The 13057-nt window shown below is 35.0% G+C and overlaps 1 pseudogene; it reads left to right on the forward strand.

The window, feature by feature from the left end:
* The first annotated feature begins 11761 nt into the window (after positions 1-11761).
* Positions 11762-12632, forward strand: LOC113255894 (60S ribosomal protein L6-like; annotated as a pseudogene).
* The last annotated feature ends 425 nt before the right edge of the window (positions 12633-13057 follow it).

Here is a 13057-nt window from a genome sequence, read left to right on the forward strand (position 1 = left end):
CTGTGACTTTGATTTGCATTTCCCTAATGATTACTGACAATGAGCATCTTTTCATGTGCCTGTTGGCCATCTGTATGTCATCTCTATTCAGGTTCTCCTTAATGGATTTTTTGGTTTTATTTTGTTTTGGTGTTGAGTATACGTTCTTTATATATTTTGGTTATTAACCCCTTTTGGACACATCATATTTTCATTTAGTTGATGGTTTTCTTCACTGTGCAAAATTCTTTTACCTTGGTGTAGTCCCAACAGTTTATTTTGCATTTGTTTCCCTTGCCTGAGGAGACATATCCAGAAAAATTGCTAAGGTCGATGACCAAAAGATCCCTGTCTATATTTTCTTTCAGGATTTTTGTGGCTTCTGGTCTTATGTTTAAGTCTCTAATCCATTTTGAGCTTATTTTTTGTGTAAGGTGTACAAAAGTGGTCCAGTTTCATCCTTTTGCATGTAGCTATCCAGTTTTCCCAATTCCATTTATTGAAGAAACCATCTTTTCCCTCTTGTATAGTCTTGCCTTCTTAGTATAGATTAATTTATCATACATTACTTTAAATAGTTAAAAAAAGTTCCCTGAAAAATAAGGTTCACCAAACTATGTATTCATTACACTACAGGAAAACACACAGAAGTCTGTCTTCAATGCTGATGTTCTAGTTGAATTTGGAACACTCATATAAAGTCAAATATTTCACCATCGAAAGACTGAACTTCAAAAATCTTTGTTTCAGTAAATTTATTAAGAAATCAAATCTTTATTGAATTAACGTCACTGATTTTTTACAAGATTTTATTTATTTATTTGTCAAAGAGTACACACACAAGCAGAGAGAGAGAGTCAGGCAGAGGAGAAGGAGGCTGCTCACTGGGCAAGGAGGAACCCGATGTGGGACTTGATCCCAGGACCCTGGGATCATAACCTGAGCTGATGGCAGACATTTAACTGACTGAGTCACTCAGGCATCCCATTAACTTCACTGATTTTCTATTTGAAGGATTTAACAATGATATAAAATTGCTTTCTAAGTCCTTCTGTTAATGGAGCCTACATATGAACAATTATGAATTCATTTTTCATATCTGTATAGAAAATTTTTAGTGGACACTATAAATTGAGAACTTTCTAATTATGACCCCAATTCATTCTTTACTAAATACTCACTCATATGTACACACAGGGATTAAATGTTTACATGATGATTTCTGTATTCAGGCCTGCAAATTTTGAGATATCATAAAATTTAAAACTGCTTGTGGATTAAAGCCCACTTAATGGCATTAAGTGAGGTGACCTTTTTTTTGAGTGCTGACTAGTGAAAATTACTTGGAAAAACATAGTGACTGAAAGCCTACTTATCTACTTCTGGAAAATTTCCAACCTGTAAGTAAATGCCAAAAATATTCATAAAATTTTGTTTACTTTTTCTTTTATAAAAGTTAGAGAGTCAAGGCTTGATGGTAAAAGAATCATTTCACAATATTTTGAGGCTATAAATATTATTCATATATATAATCTTAAATATAATCTGAAACATTATATATATATATATATATATATATATATATATATATATATATATATATAATCTTAAATTCATTCTTCCTGGAAATTAGACTCTAAGAAACACTTCCTCATTTAGTTTCACAGACTGTCACAGACTGTCATCTAATCATCTTCATATCTTTCTCTGAAAAAGAAAAATACACTTAATCCTTGAAACAACCTGAAATCTATAATCCATTTCAAATGCTTGAAGATTCAGTTCAACTTTGATTTCTGAATGGCAGCCTTAGTTTGTTTTTCTTTTCTTACTCCCTGTTGGGTTATCAATTCATAGTTTTTACTCTTGTGATAATTTTAAATAAAGTGTGCGATCATCTGTGAAATATTTTGCATTAAAGCTCTAGGAAATAAATTTCTTTTTGTTTCAAAGCCAATATAAATTAACATCTATCTCCTTCTACCATGCCTGGTCAGAGCCTATCGGTCATTTTATTTGCCTGCCCAGTTTGGAGTTGTAGACTGAATTTGACGTTTTGTACAACTTCTATTTTCTCAGAGCTGCTACATCTACCATTTGTATGAAGTTGCATTTTAGTAACATCATCGTTCATTCTCCTTATCTATATATCAGCGGGAATTAGATTAGTTGATTGTTATATCATATCTAGACAGAAAGAAAAAGTGAGAAAGAGAGAGAGAAAAAAGGAAGGAAGGAAAGAAGGAAGGAAGGAAGGAAGGAAGGAAGGAAGGAAGGAAGGAAGGAAGGAAACTAAATGTATAAATATGTACTCTGAAATACCAAAATAGGTATATATAACATATTCCACAGAGCAATGCCTGGCTTAAGGGACACACACACCCACCGACCCCTTCATTTAGGGTATCTCCTTATAAATTTTCTGTCTGGATTATCATGTCCTCAACTCCATTAGAAAAGTGTGCCGAAAGTACTCCATGTCTAGACCTGGTCATTAATGGGTTCTGGTTGATAGAAATGTCTACCTCAAATTATCTAAGTTTCTATCCAGTGGCTGCGAATCCTGTGGTCAACCATGCCATCTGGTTGGCATATTCTAAATGCGGATTGGGGTGTGGGTACACCTGTGCCCATCTCTCCTCATTGGGGCACTCTGATCTTCTACACTGCCTTGCCTTGACCACCCCACACACTCCTTTTGTTAACCTGGTAACACAGCGGGGCTCCAGTTCTAGTGTCTACCTCTGGTTCAAGGAGCAAGCTTGATGTGGATTTTTTTTCTCCTGACTAGAGTTTTTGTTTTGTTTTGTTTTGTTTTTTAATTTCCAGAATTGTGCTGATGACTTGATTTAGTATCTCTCATTCTCATTGGACTCAGGGTGAGTCAGAGCTCTGATTATCCATGTTTCACTACCAATTACCAAAAACACTTGGACTTCTAGCTGTCAGTGGTTTGACTGAAATGTTCCTCAAATCTATAACACCCCAGAGCAATGGGAGTGATGACAGAAATCTTTTATCCTGTGTGTCAGCGACTGGTACCAAGGGTTATCTCCTCAACTCCTCTACAACTTCCGCACCACATGTCAGGCAGTTTTCCTGTGTGTCTGTGCAACTTCCTATGGCTTCTAAGACATTCCCTTCACAGTCAACGGACTTTTCCCATAGATTTTCTATGTTGTTATGTGATAACATCATGCTCTACTACATAGGTCTTAAGCATGTCAGACACTCTTGTAGCAAGTGTGACAGCCTTTCCACCTGGGAGCCCTTTGCCAGCTCTCTTCTAGTGGTGGTATGGAGAAGGCAGAGATGTAGTCATCACTGGAGATGACATTCTAGGAATGAAGTAATTACAGCTTAAAATGTTCAAGAGAAAAAGATGATTGGAAGATGTATTGTTCTATGTTTATTCTACAAAATTACCAAATGACAAATTTAACAAAATAAGAAAAAGAATCATCATTCACATTTTCCTGCATAATCTGCATAAGACTTGTATTTGTTATTGCCATCAATGGAGTACAATTATTCTTTTTGAGAGTCATTGGAATCCATTATTTCTGGCAGCACAATAGATGAAATAGTAATACGAAATTATGTATCTAGCATGAAACATATGGGAACCTCTGAGGCATGGATCTATATTGTTATAATACAAATTGGTTCCAAAGAATCATATCATAATAAGGGAATCATTACCTTTTTCTCAGAGCAGAGATATGAACTTAGCCAAAAATGGTACATTTATTAATAAAGAAGATACAGAGATAGTTGTTTGTGGATCTTATTATGAAGAGATGGTGCCTGGATGGTATGAAAACTCTCCATGTGTTCTACTAAGATAAAAAAGTAAATAGGTAATTACTTCTTCTTTACCTATTATTCTCCCATTATTCTAAATCCTCATTGATACTGCACCATAGTACATATGGGTCCATAAATCTTATAATATATTTTAAAATCAAGTTGTATATATCAAGAGGGACCTCACAGAGTGAGGCATAATGGGAAGTTTTATCTAGTATGAATATCATACAATAGATATATCTTTAGTCATCTTTTTTTTTTATGGGTAGTCTGTGACACTAGACATTCAGTGAGATTTGACATTGGTCAATGTGGGAAACAAAGGCAAAAGAAAAAAAATAAATTTCCTTACCACCTACAGACTATTGACAAGTCCTTGAAAAAATTACAAGAAAAAAATTAAATTTCCTTACTACTTATAGCCCACTAACAAGTCTTTGAAACAGGGAGAGCGACCTTCCTGTGGGAGCTCAGCTACCTCAGTGTTGACACTTCCTTAAGAGCAAAAGGCAATCTTTGCTTAACGTTATCCTGACCCCTCAGGATCCTTAAGTCTACTTAAAACATATAGAAATTCCTTTGGAAACTTCCTCTATCTCTACCCCCCCAAAATATAGGTTAGCAATCATCCTCCAAGTACATAGCCCACTGATATGCATCTGAAGGGTCTCCTGACTGAGGTTTTACTACACAATAGCTAGCCCCTTCAGGGTCCTGGAAACTTTGTTTCCATTAGAGGCTTGTACTGTCCCTAACCCCCCTCCCAACTTGAAAGTATAGAATCAGTCACCTGTCACAACATCAGTGTAGTTCTTTCTACCCACGGATCCTGTCCCCATGCTTTAATAAAATCACCCTGTTTGCACCAAAGACGTCTCAATAATTTTTTCTTGACTCCGAACCCCAACATTTCCATATCAACATGGTCCTAGGTATTCTAAAGAATCTTGATTCTTGAGAAGGATCACTTGGAGAAGGATCACTTTGAATCTTACTATAAATCTTTCTTGAGCATTAATGTCATTTTCTTATCATTGCTCTTATTGGCAGAAAGAAAACTTGGAATTTTATTAGGAACTTCTGACCTCATTCACCTCTGCATGCCTAGGACAATGGCTACATGCACTGGAAAGTTAACAAATGTTCATACATGGTATTGCAAATAAATTAAAAGAAAAAAATTGAATATGAATAATGAATTATTTTTATCTGTATTATAATACAGTGTTTATGCTGCTTGATTATTTACTATAACCCATAGAAATTCTTAATTTTTTTAAAACAATGTTTTATTTAAAATCAGACAAAAATGGATGATTCCAATGCAAGGAAATAGTTAACTCTCTGGAATATTAGGATTCTGTTTTTCTAATGTTTGAGACTTCCTGCTGAGGGCACTCTCTCTTTTGTTTGTTTGTGTTTAGTTTACCGTTAAGAAAGAGATATTTCAGGGCACCTGGGTGGCACAGTCAGTTAAATGTCTGACTCTTGATTTCGGCCCAGGTCATGATCTCAGGGTCTTGGGATCAAGCCCCACATCAGGCTCCCTGCTCAGCAGGGAGTCTGCTTGTCCCCCTCTCTCTCTGCTCCTCTCCTGCCCCTGCATGCACTCATGTGCACTCTCTTTCTCTGAAATAAATAAATAAATCTTAAACAAAAAAGAGAGATTTTTAAAGCATATTTGACTCAGGCACTATGAGGAAATTATGGAATAGGATGTAGAGTTTGCACAGGAGGCTAGTTGTCCATACTTGGAATATGAATAGGAACCAAGAAGGGTTCTGGTGTTGGCAGCACATATTATGGTCTTTCACATCCATGGGTTCTTTCGAAGGAATCATCTGACCCAGTGCTGGTTGTGTGCTGTGTAGAATCTGAGAAAATGGATTGTGTTGCATTAAATCTGACAACCAAAAGTTGCTTCTATTCTTATATTAGTAACTTAAGCTACATTGTAGTAGTGTGTGTTGATTTACAAAGTTTTGAAGATCGTATTCCTATTCTCTAAATGTATCCATAGATAGTTAACGATAAGATGCCCTGAGCTTTCCTTATGGAAGGCAGTGGAAAAGGGTGGCCAGAATCACTCTACTGAGAAGGTCGTACAATAAGGAATCACCTCCAAATGAAGATGTGGAAATTGAGAGGAAGTTGAGAGTGGGGTGAGGGGATGGGTTTAGGCTAGCCAAGAATATGATAGATAAATGCCACAGAAGGCAACTCAGTCTAATTAACCAGTGAGTTAATTTTAGGAGACTTGAGTTATATGCCACATTCTGCCACTGACTTTGGTAAACTGCTTCACCTTTCTGAACCTAAATTTTCTCATCTGTGAAAAGAGGAGGGTGTAGAAGGTTGAATTAGATGCTATAAAAGGTAAATTCCACTTCTAAAGTGCAATCTGTTCTATGCCACCTTTCCAAGTTTTGCCTGGTATTTTCCAAATCCATTCTTGTTTATCACATAATGTCAATAACAAGAACTGAAACCCTAAGATTAAATTTATATGGAATAAAGGCATAGCAATGCACCTTTAATTAAAGGTGAGATCTTGCTTGCATATGGTAATTGGGCAAAGAATGAATGATTTCTGAGTCCAAGATGCAAGCTGTTGTTCCATTTAAATGGGAAAATTTTTTAAAATTCCATCAAGGGCTATTTATTTTTTATGTTATTTAATAAAAGGAAGTCAAGGAATTTCAGAGTTGTAAAAAAAAGTTCAAGGTACTGACAAGCACTGTATTCTTTGATAGCTGCTGTGAACTGTCTGGATATTACTATATTTATAGTGTAATTAATAAATTGTATTCAATATATTGATGTAGAATAATTTTTTTCAGTCCTAGCATAGTGCCTAGTATATAGAAACACACAGTATATATTTGTGGAATAAATGAATAAGTGTATTTGAAAAAGTAGACAACAAATGGTTAAAATTTTGATTCAGTCACATATTCTGGAGATAGTGCCAGACAATTTTGAAAACATTTGGGTAATAGATTGATATTCAGGTTTCATCTGGATCCTTTCCAGCATGAAAACTTCAGAATGATTGCCATGAAACTGGTGCTTTTTATTACAACCATTAAGCAAAAGATTCATTTAAGAAATATTTAATAAGAATATTATAGGTGATGGGGAAATGGATACATTACTGTTCTTTTCCACTATAAATAGCATAAACTATGTTCAGGATCTAGTCTCTAGAAATTGTTCTGAGGCTAAGAAACTGATCAAGGGAATCATTGGCAAACCCTGCAATTTCTTACTGAAAAGTTTGTCATTATGGGCAGACCAAGCCAAGAAGCATGAGAGCAGATGGTGAAATGCCAAGTATAAAAAAATTCATGTCTCTGTCTAGTATCCTAAGCCTAAGGACTTGGATATGAACCAACACATACTACTGTGGACCCACTGGGGGGCAAAAATTATTCAGCAATCAGCACGGTAAGGAGTGGAATCCTGGAGAGTAATAGCAACACTTCAGCCATCTCCATTACAAATCCTTCATGGTTTCTGGAAGGCCATTTGGAAGGCAGGGAACCTAACAGTGCACTTAGTTAAAGTTAGCTCCAACTTCTGAAGAAGCCTCAGGAAGGGCCATTCAGAGCACTCCCCTCTTCTTTCTGTGCTTTCAGAATTTCCTACTCATCTATCCCTGCAGGTTATTTTGAGTATTAAACAAGACAGTTAAGTAAGATTACTTAGGAAGATGTAAAATGATCTCTATTATCATAAGTATTCAATTAAACTCCAAATTTTCTTTGAGAAAATGTCCCTAAAACTACCAAAACTTTTCAAAATGAAGTTGGTTTGGGTGGTGATATTTGTGGAAACATGTTCCCTTTCCTTCAAAGAAATAGTGGGTTATATAGATAAGGATTCTAAATATTTTCTAGTGTATTATAAAACTTAAAATGTAATATTTCACAGGTAACTTAATAATCTTTTAAATTGATTGTATTTGGGAACTGATAACTATATTATGTGAAAATGCCTCAGACCCCTAATTCATTGGATTCTACAATAGAGTAATACACAAGAATCAATCAATTTAAGAGTGAACCTAGTAAAATAAGCCTACAAGAATCAATGGATTAAATAATGATTAAATAATGATGTTCACCTCATGGAAATGAGGCTCAGCAATGCAAATTAAATTACTTAAAAATAATTTTCCAACTTGAACCAATAATACAATACCTAAATTGAGACTTACTATGTAAATGGGAGAATAAATAACTTATCCAGGTAGTTTTATTTAAGGAGACAGACACCCTAGGCTTAGAGATTTCCCATTAACTAATGAATTTAATGATTTTTAACCACTTAGTCAACAAATGATCCATGTTTACTATTTATTGTGTCCTGTGCTAGAGGCATTGATATAGTAACATAAGGGTTGACTTCAAATGTGCTTTCAAACATTTGCAGTTAAAGCAACAATATTATTTTTGATAATATAGAAAATATAAAAGAAACGTTATCAGTAAAATTAAATTAAGATATTTTCTTTCATTTTATATAATCTATTATAATTTTTCTTAATTCATTATTTACAATCTTAAATTAGATACTAATTCTAAAGGCTTACTTTGGGGTACTATAACAATATTATTTTTCCTTTACCAAATACAAAGCCAGAACTCCTGAGAATGAAAATTTTTAAAGTGTTATGAATTATTGTGTGGGGAATTGCTGAACTGCACTGGCACTTACTCAATCCATTGTACAGTGGCACACTCATGTAAAAACTCTTTATTAAGCATCTGTCATGTACCAGGCACTGTGCTGAACATACACAAAGATAAGATACTGCTCTCAAGGATCTTTCAAAGTAGTTGAGGGATAATTAGTTTAAAAAGTAGCATGAAATATACAAAATTATGCTTTGGAATTTTGAGATATATAAGCAGGGCAATTAATCATCAGTGGTAGCACAACTACTGTTTCATTATTTAAATAGTATTGTGACCCATCAGTATGTACATGTGTATATAAATACAAAATATAAAAATAATTTTTACTTAAGAGTTCTTGGCAGGAATACTTATGACTTTACTGTGGAAGTTGTGAGTGTTTCCATCTGTGGTATTTATCCTCTACATATTTTTATTGACATTAAACTTCTTTATTCTACTTGATTTTTTCCACAATATTTGAAATACTTACCTTAGGAGAAGCTAAGGAACTATTACTGAATGGTCTCGTTCCACTTAAAAAATACAAAGTAAAAAATTAAGTTAGATACAGCGCAAAGATGAATGACAAACAAGCTAGGTCCTCCCTTCTCCTCTTGCTTCTAATAGTAAATGAGGACATTATGTTGTAATGGTTTTGCAGAGGCTAAAGGATTAACTGCGTGAGTGTTTGTGGGGAAAGCTTCTTGATATTTATCAAACTCATTTTTTAAAATTTGGCATATTTTAAACGTACCAAAAATGCATTTAAACTTAACAAACTTGCCAGGATTGCCTCAGATCTTTTGCTTTAAAGAAACAGAATTTAACAACAGAGTGTGAAGCCCCCTTAGCAGCTCTACTTGATTCCCTTCCCCCCTTTTCCTCCCCAGGGATAATTATTTCCCCAGAGTTATGTGTGACATTTCCACCCAGGCTTTAATATTTTAGCTATGCACATATGCACAAACAATGTACTTTGAAATATTCGTCAGTCCTCTCATATTGCACAGCTCCTTCTGTAATATGCTTTTCATTCAACATTTTTATATAAATTCACATTAATACATGCAGACTATGTTCATTCATCTTAATTGCTGAATTGAAATATGCTATATACTATATTTTCTTTATCTACTTGAGTAGTGATAACATTTAAAGTACCACACCACTGTAAATAGTGGTTCAGTGAACATTCCTTTGCATGTCTCATTAGATGCATAGTCAAGCTTTTTACTAAAACATATATTTAGAAGTGGCATGGTGGATCATGTGACATGGGCATCATCAGCTACTCCAGATATTGCCAAGTTGCTTTCAAATTTCAGATCTCACTCAGCATTGCCTATACACTTGATGTTCATGAAACTTTTGATTACTGGCAGTCTGGTAGATTTGGAATGAAATGGCACTGTTTTAACTTGCATTTCCTCAATAGTAATGTGGTTGAGCAAATGTTCTTCTGTTTATTGCCAGTCAGGTTTCCTTCTCTGTAAATGATCTGTTCATATGTTTTCAATTATTTATTTTTTCTGTTATATATTTCTGCCTACAATTCAAATGCTAATCTGCTATGACATACATACATATACATGATCATACATATCTTTATTTTTAAGCTTTGATTATGGTTTTCTTAGTCATATTAAAGCTTATATATATATTTACCCTTATATATTTTAATTGCTGTCGAATGTATCTTTTTTAAAATTTTCTGAATTTCTGTAATTTTGAAATATTTTTTTCTTATCCCACTAGCATAAAAATATTTTCTTCTAAATTTGCATTTGTTTTTTACATTTAATCTTTAATCTATCCAGAATATATACATTTATGTAACTAGGTATTAAATGAGTGTGTGTGTGTATGTGTGTGTGTGAGTAGCAAGATGCAATGATCATTTTTGTGGGGTTTTTTTCCTTCCAACTGGGTGGCCAGTTATCCAAGAATAGTTTGAAAAATAATTCTTACACTCCTCTGCTGATTTGAAGTGCTCATTTTATCACATGTCAAATTCCATATGTGCATGGGTCTGATTTGGAAACTCTAATGCTATTCTTTCTATCTACATTTCTTTTTCTATTCCACTGCAAACACCACAGTATTTCAATTATTACGGTAATTAAATATTGATTTTCCTTTTCTCCTTTTTCTTGAAAAAGTATTTTGATTCTCCTAAGATCTTTTCCTTGTTATGAATTTTTCTTATAAATTTGAGCATCATCTTGAGGTTCTTATTGGCATTGACTTATTGAGAATGGTTTGACTCTTTACAATATTGGGGCTTAAAATCCATTAATATTGCATCTTTTTCTTCTGTATCCTTCACTAAAGTTTAACTAATTTTTATAGACAAGCCTTGCATATATATTGTTACGGTTATTCTTAGGTACATATGATTAATGAGACATGTTTACTTTTTAGTTCTTTCTAATGAGTCATAGCTGGTTTTAATGAATAATATTGTTTTACTATATTTTTCTCTTATTCTGTTCCATTTTATATTTTTAAGTTTATTTTTGTTTTGTTTTGCTTTTGCATTTTGTTTCCTCTTTTCCAAATCTTATATATTCTACAAAATACTGCACACTATGGTCTACAATTCAATATAGAATAGCAACTGTGGTGACTGACATTTTCCTGTTCATAATTATGAAAAGCAAATATCAGGGGCGCCTGGGTGGCACAGCGGTTAAGCGTCTGCCTTCGGCTCAGGGCGTGATCCCGGCGTTATGGGATCGAGCCCCACATCAGGCTCCTCTGCTATGAGCCTGCTTCTTCGTCTCCCACTCCCCCTGCTTGTGTTCCCTTCCTCTCTCGCTGGCTGTCTCTGTCTCTGTCGAACAAATAAATAAAATCTTAAAAAAAAAAAAAGCAAAGCAAATATCAAATTTTAACTGTTTTAGGTTATCTCTGTGCTATGCACTAGAAATTCTTTTCACACAGTGATCTTGAACAACCCTAGAGCTCTATTTATTTATTTTCCTTTTCTCGAGGACCACTATCTTGCACTGTCCTATGTTTGAAAACTGTTTCAAATGTTTTGTTTGCCTTCTAGCTTCCAGGGTGGATGGGCAAGTCTCTCCCTGTTACTTCAACATGGCTTGAAGCTGATACCCAATTCTTAATTCTTAAAATAGTTTATTTATATTTCTTAATTTCGGTTGTCTAGATCTTTTACTTCAGTGTTAAATAGAATCACTTATTTGGGGTGTCCTTGTCACATTCCTCATCCTAAAGGAAGATGTTTAATGTTAGAAATGGATGACATTTGCTCTTTCCCATCTTGCAAGATGGTGAGTGAAAAAGCTGAGAAGCTGGATGCTAAGGAAAAGAAACCTGAAGCCAAGAAGCCTGATCCTGGTGCCAGGGTTAAGAAGGGTCATGTTGAGGCTAAAATGCCAAAGAAGGGGAAGCCCCACTACAGCTGAAACCCTGTCCTAGTCAGAGAAATGCGCAAATATTCCTGAACGGCTATGTATTCCAGAAAGGCCATATACAAGAGCAAGTATTCAATACCTAAATCCAGCTTTGAGAAAAAAAAGAGAAGGTTCTTGCCACTGTCACAAAACCAGTTGTTGGTGACAGGAATGGTGGTACCCAAGTGGTTAAACTGCACAAAATGCCTAGGTATTATTCTACTCAAGATGTGCCTTGAAAGCTATAGAGCCAAAATAAAAAACCTTTCAGGCAGCAAGTGAGAAAACTGTGCGCAAGTACCACTCCTGGGACCATTCTGGTCATCCTCACTGGGCGTCACAGAGGCAAGAGGGTGGTTTTCCTGAAGTGACTGAGCAGTGGCTTGCTACTTGTGACTGGCCCTCTGGCCCTCAATAAGTTCCTCTGTGTAGAACACACCAGAAATTTGTCATTGCCACCTCCACCAAAATTGATATCAACAGTGTGAAAATACCAAAAAATCTCACTGATGCTTACTTCAAGAAGAAGAAGCTGTGTAAACCCACACACCAGGAAGGCAAGATCTTTGACTCAGAGAAAGAGAAATATGAGATTACAGAGCAGCCCAAGGTTGATCAGAAAGCTGTGGACTCACAAATTCTGCCAACAATCAAAGCTATTCCTCAGCTTCAGGGCTATCTGCATTCTGTGTTTGCGCTCACAAATTGGCCTTCTAAATTTCTTACAAAGAACCTAATTAAATAGCTGATCCATCAAAAAAAAAAAAAAAGGAAAAGAAAAAAGAAAGGAAAGGAAAAAATGGATGATGTTTGCTGGAGGTTTATGGTAAATGCCCTTTATGAAGTTAAGGTGTACCATTTTATTATGGCTTGCTAAAAGTTTTATAAAGAGTTATTTATAATGACTTTTAAATTTGACCAAAAGGTTTTTGGCAATTAATATGTTCTCTTTTAATATGGTAATAAGCTGAATAACATTAATTTCCTGATTTTTTTTTTCTTTGAGAGAGAGAGATGTATGCATGAGCAGCGGGCTTGGGGGCAGATGGAGAGGGAGAGAGAATCTTAAGCATGCGCCACACTCAGCACAGAGCCCAATGCAGGGCTCCGTCTCATGACCCTGAGATCACAATCTGAGCCGAAACCAAGAGTGGGACACTTAACTGACTG

This window comes from Ursus arctos, unplaced genomic scaffold, assembly GCF_023065955.2.
Source record: "Ursus arctos isolate Adak ecotype North America unplaced genomic scaffold, UrsArc2.0 scaffold_21, whole genome shotgun sequence".
Lineage (NCBI taxonomy): Eukaryota > Metazoa > Chordata > Mammalia > Carnivora > Ursidae > Ursus > Ursus arctos.